Below are 15,945 nucleotides of genomic sequence, written 5' to 3'. Positions count from 1 at the left end.
AATGATGACTCAATTGTAGATGCCTCTCGAAAGGTGAGACTGAGTTGTATCGTAATGAAAACGCAATTGAAATACTATTTCATGAAGGAACCGAGGGTAAATATTCACTGAATTATTTGCATTCAAATCTGCTATCTGTTTACAGGTAACAGAAATAATGGATTTCAGAACATTGGCAGTACATTTCAGTTATGTTACTTCATCTCATTCGAAAAAATGCTTGTAATCATTTATAACGGATATCATCTTATCCTCAATTTCTATGATTTCCAGTACTTTAAACTTTGGGCTTCTATAGCTTTAGGTAAAAGCATTGTTGTTACAAGTCCCCCGTTTCCCAATTATACTCTAAATCATTTAAACAAAATTATTAGTCTTCGACACTTAAACAAATGATCTAGGTTACCTAACCAACTGAAAACCGGCCTGATTTTAATATGAAACATCTTGGTATCAAATTCTGAAACAATACCATGACGGGTTTGTATAGAGTTTGCATTTTTCCTGTCACAATAGGTTGCAAACAGCAGCTGACAAACCTAAGGAATTCCATCTCTCATGTGATGATTACAGCGCATTTCCAATGCAATTAAGAGGCGAGCATGGATTTCAACATTAATTTCACCAGAAAGCCCAAGACGACATCATTTCATTAATTTCGCTGGCATTCCATGAGTTTTACATGTGCAAATAGGGTAAAAAATAGTAGTCAATTAACATTTTTGATACATTTCTGTTAAAATTTGGGTGCCGTGACCTTTATATGCTTTGCTTTGTCTAATAGTCACATTGCCATTTAGAACATTCATAATTTTTTAATTAATTCATATTATATATATCTTAGTTTTATGTTTAAATTAATATTATATTTATATCAAATTATATTGAATGTGTATATTTAATTGTTTAATTATTTCATATTCATTTGTTTGAATATATCCAACTGTGATGAACCCTAGCTGGTTTTTTTTGGTAATACATGAAATTAATCAACTAAAGCAATAAACAGGAGAATTTAATGAAAATAAGACCATGTCTATTTTTAGCAATTTTTCCCTTAAAAAATAAGAAACCTTCATATAATGTCAGAAACTGATGAAACAAAGACCAAAACTAAACTCAACTCAAGACCACTCCTCAAGGTACCGCATCACTGACCCCTTAACCATACCCTATTAACCTACAAGAATCCAAAAATAAGCCAACTCCTCAAACCCCGGTCCCTGACTAAAATGGGAGATTACAACAACTCTATTATTTCATATTCATTTGTTTGGAACTTTATTGATGTTGACGTTTGTGCAAACATGATGCAATTTTCCCAAATTAACAGTGTAAGTACTAAATTTGTCTGGCTTTATATGAAACATGATGCAATTTTCCCAAATTAACAGTGTAAGTACTAAATTTGTCTGGCTTTATATTAAACATGATGCAATTTTCCCAAATTAACAGTGTAAGTACTAAATTTGTCTGGCTTTATATTACTGTTGTTTTAGTGTATGTACTTTTGTTTGTCTGGCTTTATATTACTGTTGTTTTCATATTTATGTGTGAATCTTTTCTATCATCATGATAGCTCCAGATGAGATCGTTACATTTGTTTATGGGGCATCTAAAATTTTAAGTTTCATGTAACAATCCTGTTGCGTGATTGCTGCAAATTGTGATTGTTTGCAGATGTTTACAATCCGAAGACAAAATTGCACAGCATATAGCACATGAATTAGTATGCCTCCTAAAAATTTCCCACTAGAACATTCTTAATCAAACCATTTAAAATAAAAAAATAAAAATTAAGTTTAAAAAACGAAAAAAACAATGAAATATATTTCTAAACAGTTGTCAAGCATTCTATGGAACTATTAGTTTATAAAATTTGATTACAGCTGAAGTATTAATACAATTACACCATTTATTCTTTGCTATCTATGAATTATTTTCATTTCTATGACTATTTACTAGTACGAGTATCATGCAAGGATATAATGAGAAGATTATCATATTCCAGTAGTATTTACATTACTACAAATGTCTTACTTTAGCTCTTTCTTCAATTTTTGGTGTTTTAGAAGTAGAGCATCCTCTTTTTTCAATTTTTTGTGTTATTTAGAAGTAGAGCATCCACAACAATGATCATACAAACATATGATAATGAGGAGACTGTATTAAAATAATATTCAAATAGCAATGTCTTACTCTTACAGTTATTTAGAAGTAGAGCATCCTCTTTCTTCAATTCTTAGAGTTTAGTAGATTTTTTTTTCTCAATATAAGTATGTTAGTAAAATAAAATAATATAAAGTATAAATAGGTGAATTTTGAGTGAGAGAACCAGTAATTGAGCATGTATCAATTGTTGAGAGGGTTGTGGATACCTTTTGTTCCAAAAAAGGAACAAATAAAACCTATTGTTTGAAACATAAAATATCAACTTTTGTTAAAAAATGTACCAATAGTTGTTAGGAAACGTACCAATAGTTGTTAGGGAATGTACTAATATTGTAAAAAGTAACCAATCAGGTGATGCCATATCAACTGCACAACTATTTGTACCTCTTTTGCACACCTATTGGTCTCACTTTTTTTTTTGACTGTTTTGAACACTTTGGCAAAAAACATGCTGATGTGGCACCATACTTGATGATGTGGTGCTGAAAGCTTAGTTATAAGCAAGGGACTTGCCAGGTAAATTGGGAAGCAAATTGGGAGTGATTTGAAATTTCCGCATAAGATTTTGAGAAGCGTGAAGTTAGGGTGCTCAACTACTGGTTTGTTGATATTGTCGTGCTCATTGATTACGAGTTGCAAACATGATATTATTGAGTTATGACTCTTAATTTTCCATTATTGACTTCAAGTAAAGGTGATTTCTAGATATCTGGATTTCTAAGTGACTAATTCAACCAAACTAGTATTAGTCTTAGTGTTGTGCTCACAAGAACTTGCATTAGTTGTATTGGTTATTATGTTGATGTACATGAACTTGTATTGGTTATTATGTTGATGTACATGAACTTGTATTGGTTGTTTTGGTTATATATTCATGAAAATATGAACAGAATATTAGTAAGCAATTACCAATATAAAAAAATTAATATTAATTTATTTTCTTTATTATTATTTACTTATTATTGTTTAATTAAAATATATTACATTTTAATTCAGAAACATCTATTGATTTTATCATATTCTGATTTTTAATTAATTAAAAGTACAGTTTTAGATGCCCCGAGCCTACTAGCCCACCTTCCCCTTCCAAAATTATCAGACTGGAATACCAGTCTACCACACCTACATACTCGTACGCGATTCAATAACTAAGCAAACCATACATGCATCGCGCAAATTTGCAAAACAGAATACAATCGCACAAGAATTAATCCATATCCCCCCTACACAAATTTGTAGGCAGCTGATAGTTTGTGTAAGTAGTTGTGCAAGAATAATGAATTACGAAATCTGTTGCAAAAGTTCAAGGCTCCCTAAAACGATCTTCAAAGATCCGCGCTGTCAACACTTTACGAATACTAGAGCAATATTTTATTCTTCAAGAGTAAAATTTTGGGTTTCAGTGAACAGGATCTAAAGGCTTTAGGTTTTAAATACAAGCTAAGCCAATTGGCAAAAACATTTGTCCTCTAGTCCTAGCTAGACTAAATCTATGTGAATGGCGGAACCACATCACATGCAGCCAAAGCAAGTTTAGAATATAATTGCCAAAACAAAATTCACAAAATGATTTTAAAAAATATAATGAGCCGTACTATAGCATCATTCGTATCAAAATAATTTACACACTAACCTCGTCGGCAAGATACGCAGAATGTGAATAAGTTCCGCCTTCTAACTTTGGAAAGATTCCAACCTTTGGAAATAATTTCGCAGTATGTAAAGTCGGTTGTCCCGATCCTCTGTCCTCTGAATAATTAGTAAACTAAAACCTTAAAAAGTTTTAATTGGCTGAGTTTTCACAAGTAGAACGGCTTAAATCTCCCTGAAACTTAACACAAACAAATAACAACATTTTCATGATATTTTCATCACCGTGATAAACAAACCAAAAATATTTGAAATTTAACCTCGATGGCATAATAGACAAAAGGCATTAATAGTGATTTGAGAGTTTCCATGGCCGAAAAATCATCAGAAACTAACTTCACCTTCTAAACCGTAGAAAAAAAAACCTAATTCAAGCTGATAGCCTCAACCCTAACTCAAACTAAAATCCATTTTCCCCTTTGATTAAGAACCCTGATAAACGATGTCTTTGCTCGTAGAAATGTGGGAAGACCTGTTTTATCAATCTGAAACATTGAAGAGTAAAGGAAATGGAAAACTACAAATTCGGAATTACTCATTAGACAACAGAAATTAAATGTATAAAAGATATTGAGGCATGCGTAACCCTGGTGCTATCTTGGAAATAAAGCAGAAGGGCTTTAAACACCTCATTTTGCTTTTGGGAGAGATCCAGTCATACTCTGGCCCATTAAAAACGAACAGAGCATACACATATCGTCCCCCCCGCAAATGCATTCATAAAGGAAAATGATGTTTCAAAAACCATGATCCGGATGATAACTATCCTATAGACAGATGTTTAAAGTGAAGATTTATTCTATACAAACCAGTGGCTCTCTTTCTTACCCTAAATTTGCCCTAACCCTAAATTCGCCCTAACCCTAAAAACTTCACGCAGTGTTAAAATTTGACGTTAGATTATACAAATTTTCATGGACTTAAATTTAACCTTACGAGAATTCCCAAATTCTATTTATTGGAGGGTCTTTGAGAGAAGTGATAAATAGATAAGAAATTATGAAAATTATATATAAATGAAATAAAATTAGTATAGATATCCTAAATACATCTATAAATGCTATAAGACTAGCATATATATCTTAAATGCTTTAAATTTTAATTTAATCTATATAAAATATGCTGAGAGATATCCTTCTCGAGGCACCTATTTGACTCTAGGGTGTAATTTCATTAAAAATAGGCGCCTCGAGAAGGATATCTCTCCGCATATTTTATATAGATTAAATTAAAATTTAAGGTATATATGCTAGTGGCACTTGTGTCGTGCTGCGCAACATGGAAAACATAAAATAAATCAATATATAATTATATAGTATTTTTTTATTAAAATATAATATTATATTATAATATTATTAAATTATTACATAGAGATATATGAAATTATATATATGCATTTAGACTATTTTATAATATATATGTGTTGCAAGATCAAAGCAAATACTAAAATCTAAGATTATTAAACTTTATTTAATGATAATATAACACTTTATTTAATCAGGAGTATTATGGCTATGGTTAGCGTTAGGGTTAAGGTTAATGCTATGGTCATGGTTAAGGTTTACATCGTAGTTTGGGTTAGGTTTATGATTAGTATTGGGTTTATGATTAGGGTTATGATAATGGTTAGGATTACCATCAAGGTTAGGTTTCAGTTTGGGTTTAGGATTACGGTAAGGGTTAGGGTTTAGGATTACAGTTAGGGTTAGGGTTATGGTTATGGTTTATTATTACAGTTAAATTTATGGTTAGGGTTTAGTGTCAAGGTTGCAATTATGTTTAGGGTTTATATAGTAAATATAGGGCTACGGTAAGCATAATTACATTTAGGGTTAGGGTTAGAATTATAATTGGAGATATGGTTAGGATTAGGATTTGGTTTATGATTATGTTTTGGATCAGGATTAAGGTTAGTATTATGGTCACAATTAAGGTTTATATCATGGTTAGGGTTATGATTAGGGTTAGGGTTTGGTTAGGGTGTATATCACGGTTAGGGTTAGCATCATGGTTAGGGTTTGATTTTGGTTCAAGATTATGGTTAGGGTTAGGGCTTACAATTGCAGTTAGGATTATGGTTAGGGTTAAGGTTTAGTATTAAGGTTAAGTTTATGGTTAGGGTTACAATTACATTTAGGGTTTACATCAAAGTTAGAGTTAGAATTAGAGTTATGGTTCAATTACATTAAGGTTGTGGTTAAATAAATTTAGATCAATTAGGATTAGGGTTTGGCCTAGATTAAGGTTAGGAATAGATTAGGACTAAAGTTTAATTTGGGTTAGGACTAAGTTTAGGGCAAGATTATTGTTAGGGTTAAGTTTCAGGATTATGGTTAGGTTAGCGTTAGGATTAGGAATAGGGTTAGGGTTAGGATTATGGTTAGGGTTAGGGTTAGGGTTTATACTTAAGTTTATTATTTACATCATGGTTGGGGTCAAGTTAGGTTCAGGATTAGGGTTAGGGTCACAGTTAGGATAATGGTTAGGGTTAGGTTTTACATCATAACTAAAGGGTTAGGGTTAGGGTTGGGTTTAGATTAGCGTCATGATTAACATCATGGTTAAAGTTAGGTTTAGGTTTAGGATTAGGGTTAGGGTGAGGATTATGGTTAGGATTAGGGTTTTAAAATTAAGGATAGGGTTAAGGTTAGGGTTTGGGGTTAGGATTAGGTTTATGGATAGGATTTACTCTTAGGATAAGGGATGGGTTATGGGTTATGGTTAGGATTAGGGTTTGGGTTAGGGTTATGGTTAGGATTAGGTTTTAAGGTTAGTGTTTATGGTGAAAATGGATAACAATAATAACGATATTGAAAGGCTAAATGAATTCAACCACAAAACCCTAGCCTAACAACAACAAAGATCCACCATAACATATGAAGATTACCTAAGACAATGCAAATCAAATGAAATCACAAAGATTATACCATCACATGTCCAATAGGGTTTTGAATCTCCATTCTTCCTATCTCCATTGATCTTGCTTGATATATTTGCTCTCAGATTTTATGTGCACAAGAGCTCAACAAAGAACGGAGTGTGGTTGCAAGTAGGATCGTAGTGTAGTCAATTGTGTAAATTCAGTCATTAGGGTTTGATAATGAAGAAAGCATCTCCTTATATAGAAGACACTATAAGAAATGGAGGGATAAGATTGAGAGGTGTAAAAGGAGGTCGGCTATGATTAGAGGGTAGGTAGAGGAAATAATAAAATAATGAAAGAGGTAGGTAGTGTATGAATTAAGAGATGAATGACATGTGTCATGGGTAGAAAAGGTTAATGAATTAATTAAATAAATAAAGATTTATTTAATTAATAGAAGAAGTGAGATCAATTAAATAAATAAAGATTTATTTAATTAATAGAAGAAGTGAGATCAATTAAATAAATAAAAATATTTATTTAATTTAGGAAAAGGATAATTTAAATAAATAAATGTATTTATTTAAATGAGAAATAAGGCTAGAAGAGGATAAATGAATTAATTAAATAAATAAAGATCTATTTAATTAATAGAAGAATTAAGCTTAAATAATTAAATAAATAAAATATTTATTTAATTAGACATGACAATTTTAGGTGTCTACATTTTGCCCCTCTTTAAGACAATGCGGCTTGTCGCGTTGTTTCAAAGAAGATAAGATGAATTGATACAGAGTTGCCCCAGGATGGGAATGATATGCCCCCTCGAGAGATTGGATGAAAATGTCTGAAAGGATTGCAGACAATCTCTCGATAAGAAAGATAGAATAGAATGGACTGACCGGATAAAGTGACAGAGTCACGGGATAAAGAAGACTGACTCAGGAAACAAAGGCGAGGGCTAAGGTAGTCTATAAGATAGACCACGGGGGAAAAGACATCCTCATTGTCATCTACACATCCACAAGAGCAGATTGTAGAGAGAGAAAAGAGCAGCAGCAGTCAGCAACGATGGCCTTTACTCATAGATTCAATCGCGTTCGCCGATTTCAGAGGCCAGCAGAGGCAGGAGAGCCGGTAAGTACCACCAAACCTCCTCGTACTTTGACGCATTTAATTTTTTCATTAATGCATGCTAGATAGGGTCATAAATGCGCTTAGACTAGGGTCCAAAAAGTGTCAAAAACATTCAGGCGTGTCTGCGTTGGTGCCAGGCGCGTCTGTGCTCGCTAGGCGGGTCTGCATGTGAACCCGCGTCTATGTCCATTGTGGTCGCGTCTGTGATGTTCAGGCGCGTTTGTGCCAAGAAGGCACGTCTGTGTCGCCCAAGCGCGTCTGTGCAGAGCATAGGCACGTCTGTGTTGGGCAGGCGTGTTTGTGCAGTCTGAAAGCGCGTTTATGTTAGGTAAGCGCATTTGCGTTTGAAAAAGTGTGGATTTGCATCTTCTAGGTCAAATCGGCAGTTCTGTGATGAACATACGCTGTCGATTGGATAAGCTGCTGAGAGGATACACTCAAGCAGGTCTTCTAGGAAGACTAGGATAGATCAAGGCACTTTGTGATGAACAGTGAGTACCAAGATAGAGTACTTTGTGATGAACAGGGAGTACTAAAGTAAGCAGCACTTTGTGATGAATAGGGAGTGCAAATGTGAGTAACACTTTGTGATGAACAGGGAATGTCACACACGTAGTACTTTGTGATGAACAGGGAGTACCACTAGGATAAATAGCAACACTGTGTGATGAACAGTGAGTGTCACTAGGGTAGATAGCTAGATATATTTAGATAAAAAGTAGCATTTTGTGATGAACAGTGAATGCCACTATGACTGGCATGAGTGATTTGCTTGACTGCAGGAGTATTTGCCTATGCTGGAGTCACGGGAGAGATTCTCGTCGACACAGAGATTGCGACCTGAGCTGTCTTTCAAGGACAGAGCTGCTGTAGACACTTAAAAATAATTATTTTAATTTTTTTTAATTCCTCACATAATTAATTAATTAATTAATTAATTATGTTAATTAAAATTCTTCTCAATATTAATTAAATATAATTAATATTGTCACTATAGCATATGACTGATTTATTTAATAAATCAATCCTTTTCTTTATTCTTCTAAAAAATCAAATCCTCACAAATCTTCCTCTTAGCTAATTAATTTCACCTACATGATTCCTACAAATCATCTTCTTAATTCATCATTAACCTAATAAATTCTTCTAGAAACTCCCTAAACTCACTTAACATTATTCTTTTAGTCAAATTCTCCTACAAATATAAATCCCACCTAACATTTCCTCTAATTCCCCTCCTAATGAGTCGTTAATGGCTAATCATCATGATTAGCCACAAAGTCAACTCTATGTCCTTTCATCCAGCCACTAGCTTTAAATGCTCTTTTTCTAGATGAATGTAAGATTTTCGAAATCTCACATTCCTCTAGGCATTTCCCTCTCCCAAGGAATTTTTAATTCCTTTTTATTCTTCTAATCCCCATAATATCCATTTTTGGAGAATTTTTAATTCCTCCAATGCATCTTGTAGAGTGTGGAGATACGAAATTCCTTTAAAGGCATATTTCTTGGTCTCCACACCCTCTCTTGGACCTTGTGTGACCTCACAAGTAAATCTTAGCCCTTCATCTCGAATTCATCCTAGCCATCCAATTTCCTCTCCTCTTCCTATAAAATAGGGTTCCATCCCTTCATTCAAAAAACATCTTGAAATTCAGTAAGCTTATGCTGCCCTTTTGAGCCCAGGAAGTCATCTTGGCAACTTGATCATCTCATCCTTATCATTCATCCTTATCATTTGTGCACAATATTGGAGAGCCATCCACATCCAGCAATCAAAGGAGCACATCAAGTGGAGCATTATCAAGGGGTGCCTTCACTTCATCAAACTCAATCCGAAGGAGAAGGTAAAATAGCAAGGTGAAATGGTCTTTTTATGATATTTTAGCATTCTGCATGTTTATTTCATTATGTTTTGATCAGTTTACCTTTCAAATCTATTTTACCCTCTTCAGCTGCCATCGAGGAGATGGGCTTGAGACATGTGCTATATGTGCCTGAGTTTCAGGCAAACATGGGTTTGCTGACTGCATTAGCTGAGAGATGGCACTCTGAGACGTGAACGTTCCATTTACTGATGGGTGAGATGACAGTCACCCTGGAGGATGTATATAGGATTCTGCGGATACCAATTGATGGGGAGCTGATTCCATACGATCGAGATGGAGATAGGGATGCCCTGAGATGGGTGTTCCAGGACCCTGGACTGGAGATGAGGGCCGGACACGTGGCATGGGATACCATGACATGGATAGGATTAGCACTACCAATAGCGTTGGCAGGAGTTATCAGTGGGTTCCTTTGTATCAGTTTTGTACCATTTTGTATGATGATGTAGACACCTTCGGGTGATTGTAGCCATATGATTTTGACATCATTGTATCATGACACTTTATATATATATATATGAGATGATTCATCTTTGCGGCAGCTATATGCAAGTGTACCTATGTGATGAGATGTTCTTATGTGATGCTTATGATATGGATGCAAATATGTATATGATGCAATGCAATATATATTTTTTTTGTTCTTTTATGTTTTATATGTGTATGCATGATGCAAATGTGAATGTATGTAATGCAGATGACTACGATAATGCAAATGTAAATTGTGCTAACAGGTGTTGTGTGCAGGATGTGATGTAGTTGTGATATCTATATGTATGTATGAAATGCTTATATGTGGTAATGCAGGTGCAACTACATGAAATGCAAATATTTTTGGTGTGTCATTATACTCAGTCATGTGATAGTAGGCTATGCAGACTCGAGAAGGATGATGGAAGTCAATCAAGAAAGGGGGATGGAAGACAGAAGATATGAAAGTGAAAGAGCTTCTTGTGCGTTATCATCATTGAGCTTTATTATGGCAAGTAGGTTATGACAATCGAGGCATATGTTCGACCCAGAAAGTCATTGTACCTGTTTGCATGGAGATAAGACAGTCACAAACAAGGAATGCCCCAGTTCACACTAGACTCACAGTGTCCTCATATCCTTGGACAAGTCATAGCATTACTAAGAGACAATCCACAGACAGCAAATACAAATAGGTGACGATACCCCATCCTCGCCTTTCTAGTCAAAGACATCCTGGAGATAGAATCTCTAGTCAGAGACATCCCGGAAAAGCTAAAAGACATGTCACCAAAAGATAAAATCAAAAGAAAACCAAGAGTCGACACCAACATCCACTGTAGTCCTTAAGTTTAGTGTCTCTTGTCACTTGTATAAGTCTTATTTGATTGTGGTCACAATGTTTACTTTCACAAAAAAGATAGATAGCACTGAATCATAATGTTGTCTGAGTCTGTTGAAAGATTTGATTTGTTGAAGCCCATTGTCGCTGCTGTGTCTCATCTGAAACTGACTGAATCCATGAAACCGATACTTTATTGCGGAGAAGATGAAACTTTATTGTAGATCTGTGATGCAAATGTTGCTTTATTGCGAACTGTGCGCGGACAGACTGAAGGAAGCTGGAAGAAACTGTAGTCCTCGAAACATGTGATGTTCTCAGTTCCACACCCATTACTAGACGTAGGATTAGCCTTAGCCACCGATAGGATCTGATTTATTATGGATGGAAAGGGAGGTGAAAAGGGAGGTTTATTATGAATGGCTAACCAATCTTAGGTAGATCAATAACAAGCCATGATGGGAATGGGTAAGTTTATAATGAACGAATAGGTTGTGAGTGTGTGCAAAGTGAAAGGATGAAAGTGAATCCTAAAGGAGGGAGGAGCAATGTCTCTACACATGGCGCTGGTGACCCTTTTTCACCACGGTACTTGCTCAGGGCGCCACCGAAGTGGTTTTCACCGTTGGACGAAATGTTTTCTCTTTACTTTTTTTATTTTTATTTTTTAAAAATTTTGAATTTTTTTATATTTTTTTATATTTTTGAATTAGGATACTCTGAAGAGCTATGTGTAGAACCTACAAAGGTGCATGTTGTTGATAGGATCCTCCAAAGGTTCACCTTCTGTAGTTGAGAGCTGATATGCACTAGATCCATATGTTGTTGTAATAATGTAGGGACCAAGCCAGTTTGGTTCGAACTTGCCCTTCTTCTCTCTGTCTTGTTGATTTTTAGGATTTTCTCTGAGAACTAAGTCCCCTACCTCAAATGTGTGAGGCTTGACCTTGTGATTGTAACTGCATTGTTCCTTGAGTGAATGATGTGTAGCTCGAGTGATTGTCTTCCTTGATGAAGGAACTGAGATAGAATTACTAGTGTGTGGACTACGTAGGCCCATATGCGTGTCATGAAGAAGTTTGGGCATCCCTGATAACAAAGTCCTTCAAGGAAGCTCCATTAAAGGTCCATGATGTATTGCCAGAAGGAGATGGATGTGTGGAACAAGTGGATGAGTTATGAAGGCTTATGATTGCGAAAAGAAGTGAAAGTAGGATGACATGATGGAGACTTAGGATCAACAAGTATGCTTTATGACTTAAAATTGTAGAACTTTTGCCCCCAGTTATTTTGATATTAGGGGAGATCAACTCTTATTCCTTTTCTTTCATAGGATTTTTATCCTTGACTTTGATTGTTGTAGAGTCCAATAGCTTTTGATTTTGATTTGGACTAAAGCACTTTTCTTTATTTTTGACTTTTAAATTTTTCTTTTCAAAGCTTGATTCTTGATCCCCAATGACTAAGGGCTTTTGTGATTCTTGTTGATCCAAGTTTGGGAGAGAAGTGGAGATGGAATGAGTGGATGAAATGGTAAGGCTATGTGAGTTCTTAAGAGGGATGGCAATATGCTCAATAGATTCCCTTTTGGAACCATTCTTAGGACTATTGATATCAAGAGATGCTTGCACCACTAGAGGAGATTTGCATTCAGACTTGGTAGCCACAACACTAGGTGGTTCACACCCAATTCCTTGCCATTGCAAAGTTTTTGTAGGTTGTTCTTGTCGACTGAATGCCTTAGCAGATAGTGGGAGTTGATCAACATGGAATATATACTCACCACATCCCATGTCTTTAAACTTGAACTTTTCTTTGATCTTTGCTTGTTTTGATGTAGAAGCTTTTAATGATTCTAGATCCACATATGCTGAAGATGGAACAACTTCTTGATTGACTGGGATTGTTATTTCTGATCTAGGTCGCAGATTATTGCAATATATGAATGGATTGGGGTCACCTTTGATAGTCACTTCAACTCCATTATGTGGGAACTTGATACATCGATGATATGTTGATGGGACTGCTCCCATCTCATGAATCCATGGACGTCCTAGCAATATATTTTATGTGAGATCTAGGTCTAGGACTTGACAAACCACATCCTTCATAACTGGCCCAACTCTGAGAGGTAAGGTGACTGTACCCTTGGACGAACGCTCTTCATCATCATATACTTTGATAGTAATTTTGTTTGTAGAATTCACAGCTTTGTCGGAATATCCCAATTGTTTAATAGTGTTCAATGTACAAATGTTTAGACTTGCTCCTCCATCTATCAGGACTCATTTGATTCTATGTTTGTGTATGAAGGCTTCAATGTGTAAAGGTGCATTATGTGGCTGACTTACAGAGGCGTCATCGGCTTCTGTGAATGTAAGGGAGTGTGGAATGGAAAGATATCCCACCATGGCTTGAAACTGGTCCACGTTCAGATCAGTAGGGATGGCGGTGTCTCTCAAGGTTTTGTCAAGAATGGCTTTATGAGCGGGGGATATGCGTAAGAGCTCAAGGATGGAGATGAGCGTGGGTGTCTTCCCTAACTGTTCTACAAGGTCATACTCAGGTTTGGTTGATGAAGAAGCAGTGTTTTTAGTTGGAGCACCTTGCAAAGTGATTTTACCTCGACGAGTTGTGACATGACATTCAGAGGTAGGTTCGGAAGAAGATCCAACGCCTTTTAGGACAATCTTGGGTCTCCGGGTAGAATTCTCAGTGTTTTTGTTCTTGATGATAATGGTAGAGATGTAATTGTCCATCGAAATGTGATTGATAGTTGAATCATAGTTGTAGGATGCTCTGGTATAGTTGGTTTGATCCTTTGTGGCTTTAGCTTTTCCCTTGTCATGTTTTGGGAATGGTTCCTTAAACATCTCATGTTCTTGATTGGATGAATGTCCCTCAATCTCAATGTCACCTCTATCAATGAGATCTTGTATGATGTTCTTCAGTCGATGACAATTTCCTATCTTATGACCCTTGCTCTTATGAAATTCACAATACTCATCATCGTTCCACCAATTTGGTTTAACAAGCCATGATGGGAATGGGTAAGTTTATGATGAACGAATAGGTTGTGAGTGTGTGCAAAGTGAAAGGATGAAAGTGAATCCTGAAGGAGGGAGGAGCAATGTCTCTACACATGGCGCTGGTGACCCAATTTTCACCATGGTACTTGCCCAGGGCGCCACCGAAGTGGTTTTCACCATTGGACGAAATTATTTCTCTTTACTTTTTTGATTTTTCAATGTTTTTTTGTGTCACAAGGCGCCTGTTTGTCAGGTTTTCACCAAGTAACGATTTTTTTGTTTTATAATTTTTTTGTATTTTTGAAATTTTTGAATTTTTTTGTATTTTTTGAATTAGGATACTCTGAAGAGCTATGTGTAGAACCTACGAAGGTGCTTGCTGTTGATAGGATCCTCCAAAGGTTCACCTTCTGTAGTTGAGAGCCGATATGCACCAGATCGATATGCTGCTGTAATAATGTAGGGACCAAGCCAATTTGGTTCAAACTTGCCCTTCTTCTCTCTGTCTTGTTGATTTTTAGGATTTTCTTTGAGAACCAAGTCACCTACCTCAAATGTGTGAGGCTTGACCTTGTGATTGTAGTTGCGACTCATTCGTTGTTGGTAAGCTTTGAGATGATTAAAAGCAATTTGTCTTCGTTCATCCAATAGTTCTAGCTCTTGTAAGCGAGAGACCCTATAGTCTTCATCCCTGATGATGTTTTGCAAAGAGACCCGTAGAGAGGGTAGCTCGACCTCAATAGGCAAGATAGCTTCAGCGCCATAGACAAGTGAATAGGGTGTAGCTCCTGTAGGTGTGCGAACACTTGTACGGTAGGCCCAAAGTGCAGGATTAAGTTGAATATGCCAATTACGACCAACATCATCGACTGTCTTATTTAGGATTTTAAGGATTGTTTTGTTAGACGCCTCAGCTTGGCCATTACCTTGGGGGTAATATGGTGTGGAGAAATGATGGGAGATATGGAAGCGGTCACAGAGTTCGCAAACATCCTGATTTTTGAAGGGACGCCTGTTATCAGTGATAATGGAAATAGGAATACCGTATCGGCAAATGATATAGTTAAGGATGAATGTAGCAATCTGTTTTCCAGTAACTTGCGTGAGAGGCACGACTTCAATCCATTTTGTAAAATACTCTGTGGCAGTGATGATGAATTTATGACCATTGGAAGAAGGAGGGTGAATCTTGCCTATGAGATCGAGTCCCCACTGACAAAAGGGCCAAGGAGACGCAAGTGGTTGAAGTTCTTGTGCTGGCGCATGTATGAGGTCTCCATGAATTTGACATTGCTTACATTTCTTGACAAACTGATATGAGTCTTTCTCCATATTGGGCCAATAATATCCAGTCCGGATGAGTTTCTTGGCCAAGGTAGGACCACTAGCATGTGGACCACATATCCCTTCATGCACTTCCCGTAATGCAATCTGAGCTTCGTCGCTTTCTAAACATCTAAGAAGAGTGCCATCTAGACCTCGTCGGTATAGGATATCAGCTAAAATGACATATCGAGAGGATTGGCGAATGAAAGTGCGACGTTGGTTATTTGATAGATCAGGAGGTAAAGTATTGTCACGTAGGTATGTGAAAATGGAACCATATAACTGGGATTCGGGACCGACAACGCATATCGTCTCAGTAGGCATGATCTCGTATGAAGGGACCAAAAGGTTATCCACCAAGAACTCATAGCGGGCCTCGTTGGGAGGTAAATCAATCAGTGAAGCAATTGTAGCCATGGCATCTGCAGCGCGATTCTGCTCTCTTGGTATCTGCTCAAAGTCTATCTTTGTGAAGTGTTGTTTCAGATCATCCACCAGTTGTTTATAAGGCATTAACTTTTCATCTTTTGTTTGGTAATCATCAGTTGCTTGACGGATGACAAGTTG

The sequence above is a fragment of the Cryptomeria japonica genome, chromosome 4 (genome assembly GCF_030272615.1).
Source record: "Cryptomeria japonica chromosome 4, Sugi_1.0, whole genome shotgun sequence".
Taxonomy (NCBI): Eukaryota; Viridiplantae; Streptophyta; class Pinopsida; order Cupressales; family Cupressaceae; genus Cryptomeria; species Cryptomeria japonica.
This window is presented reverse-complemented; position numbering follows the sequence as displayed.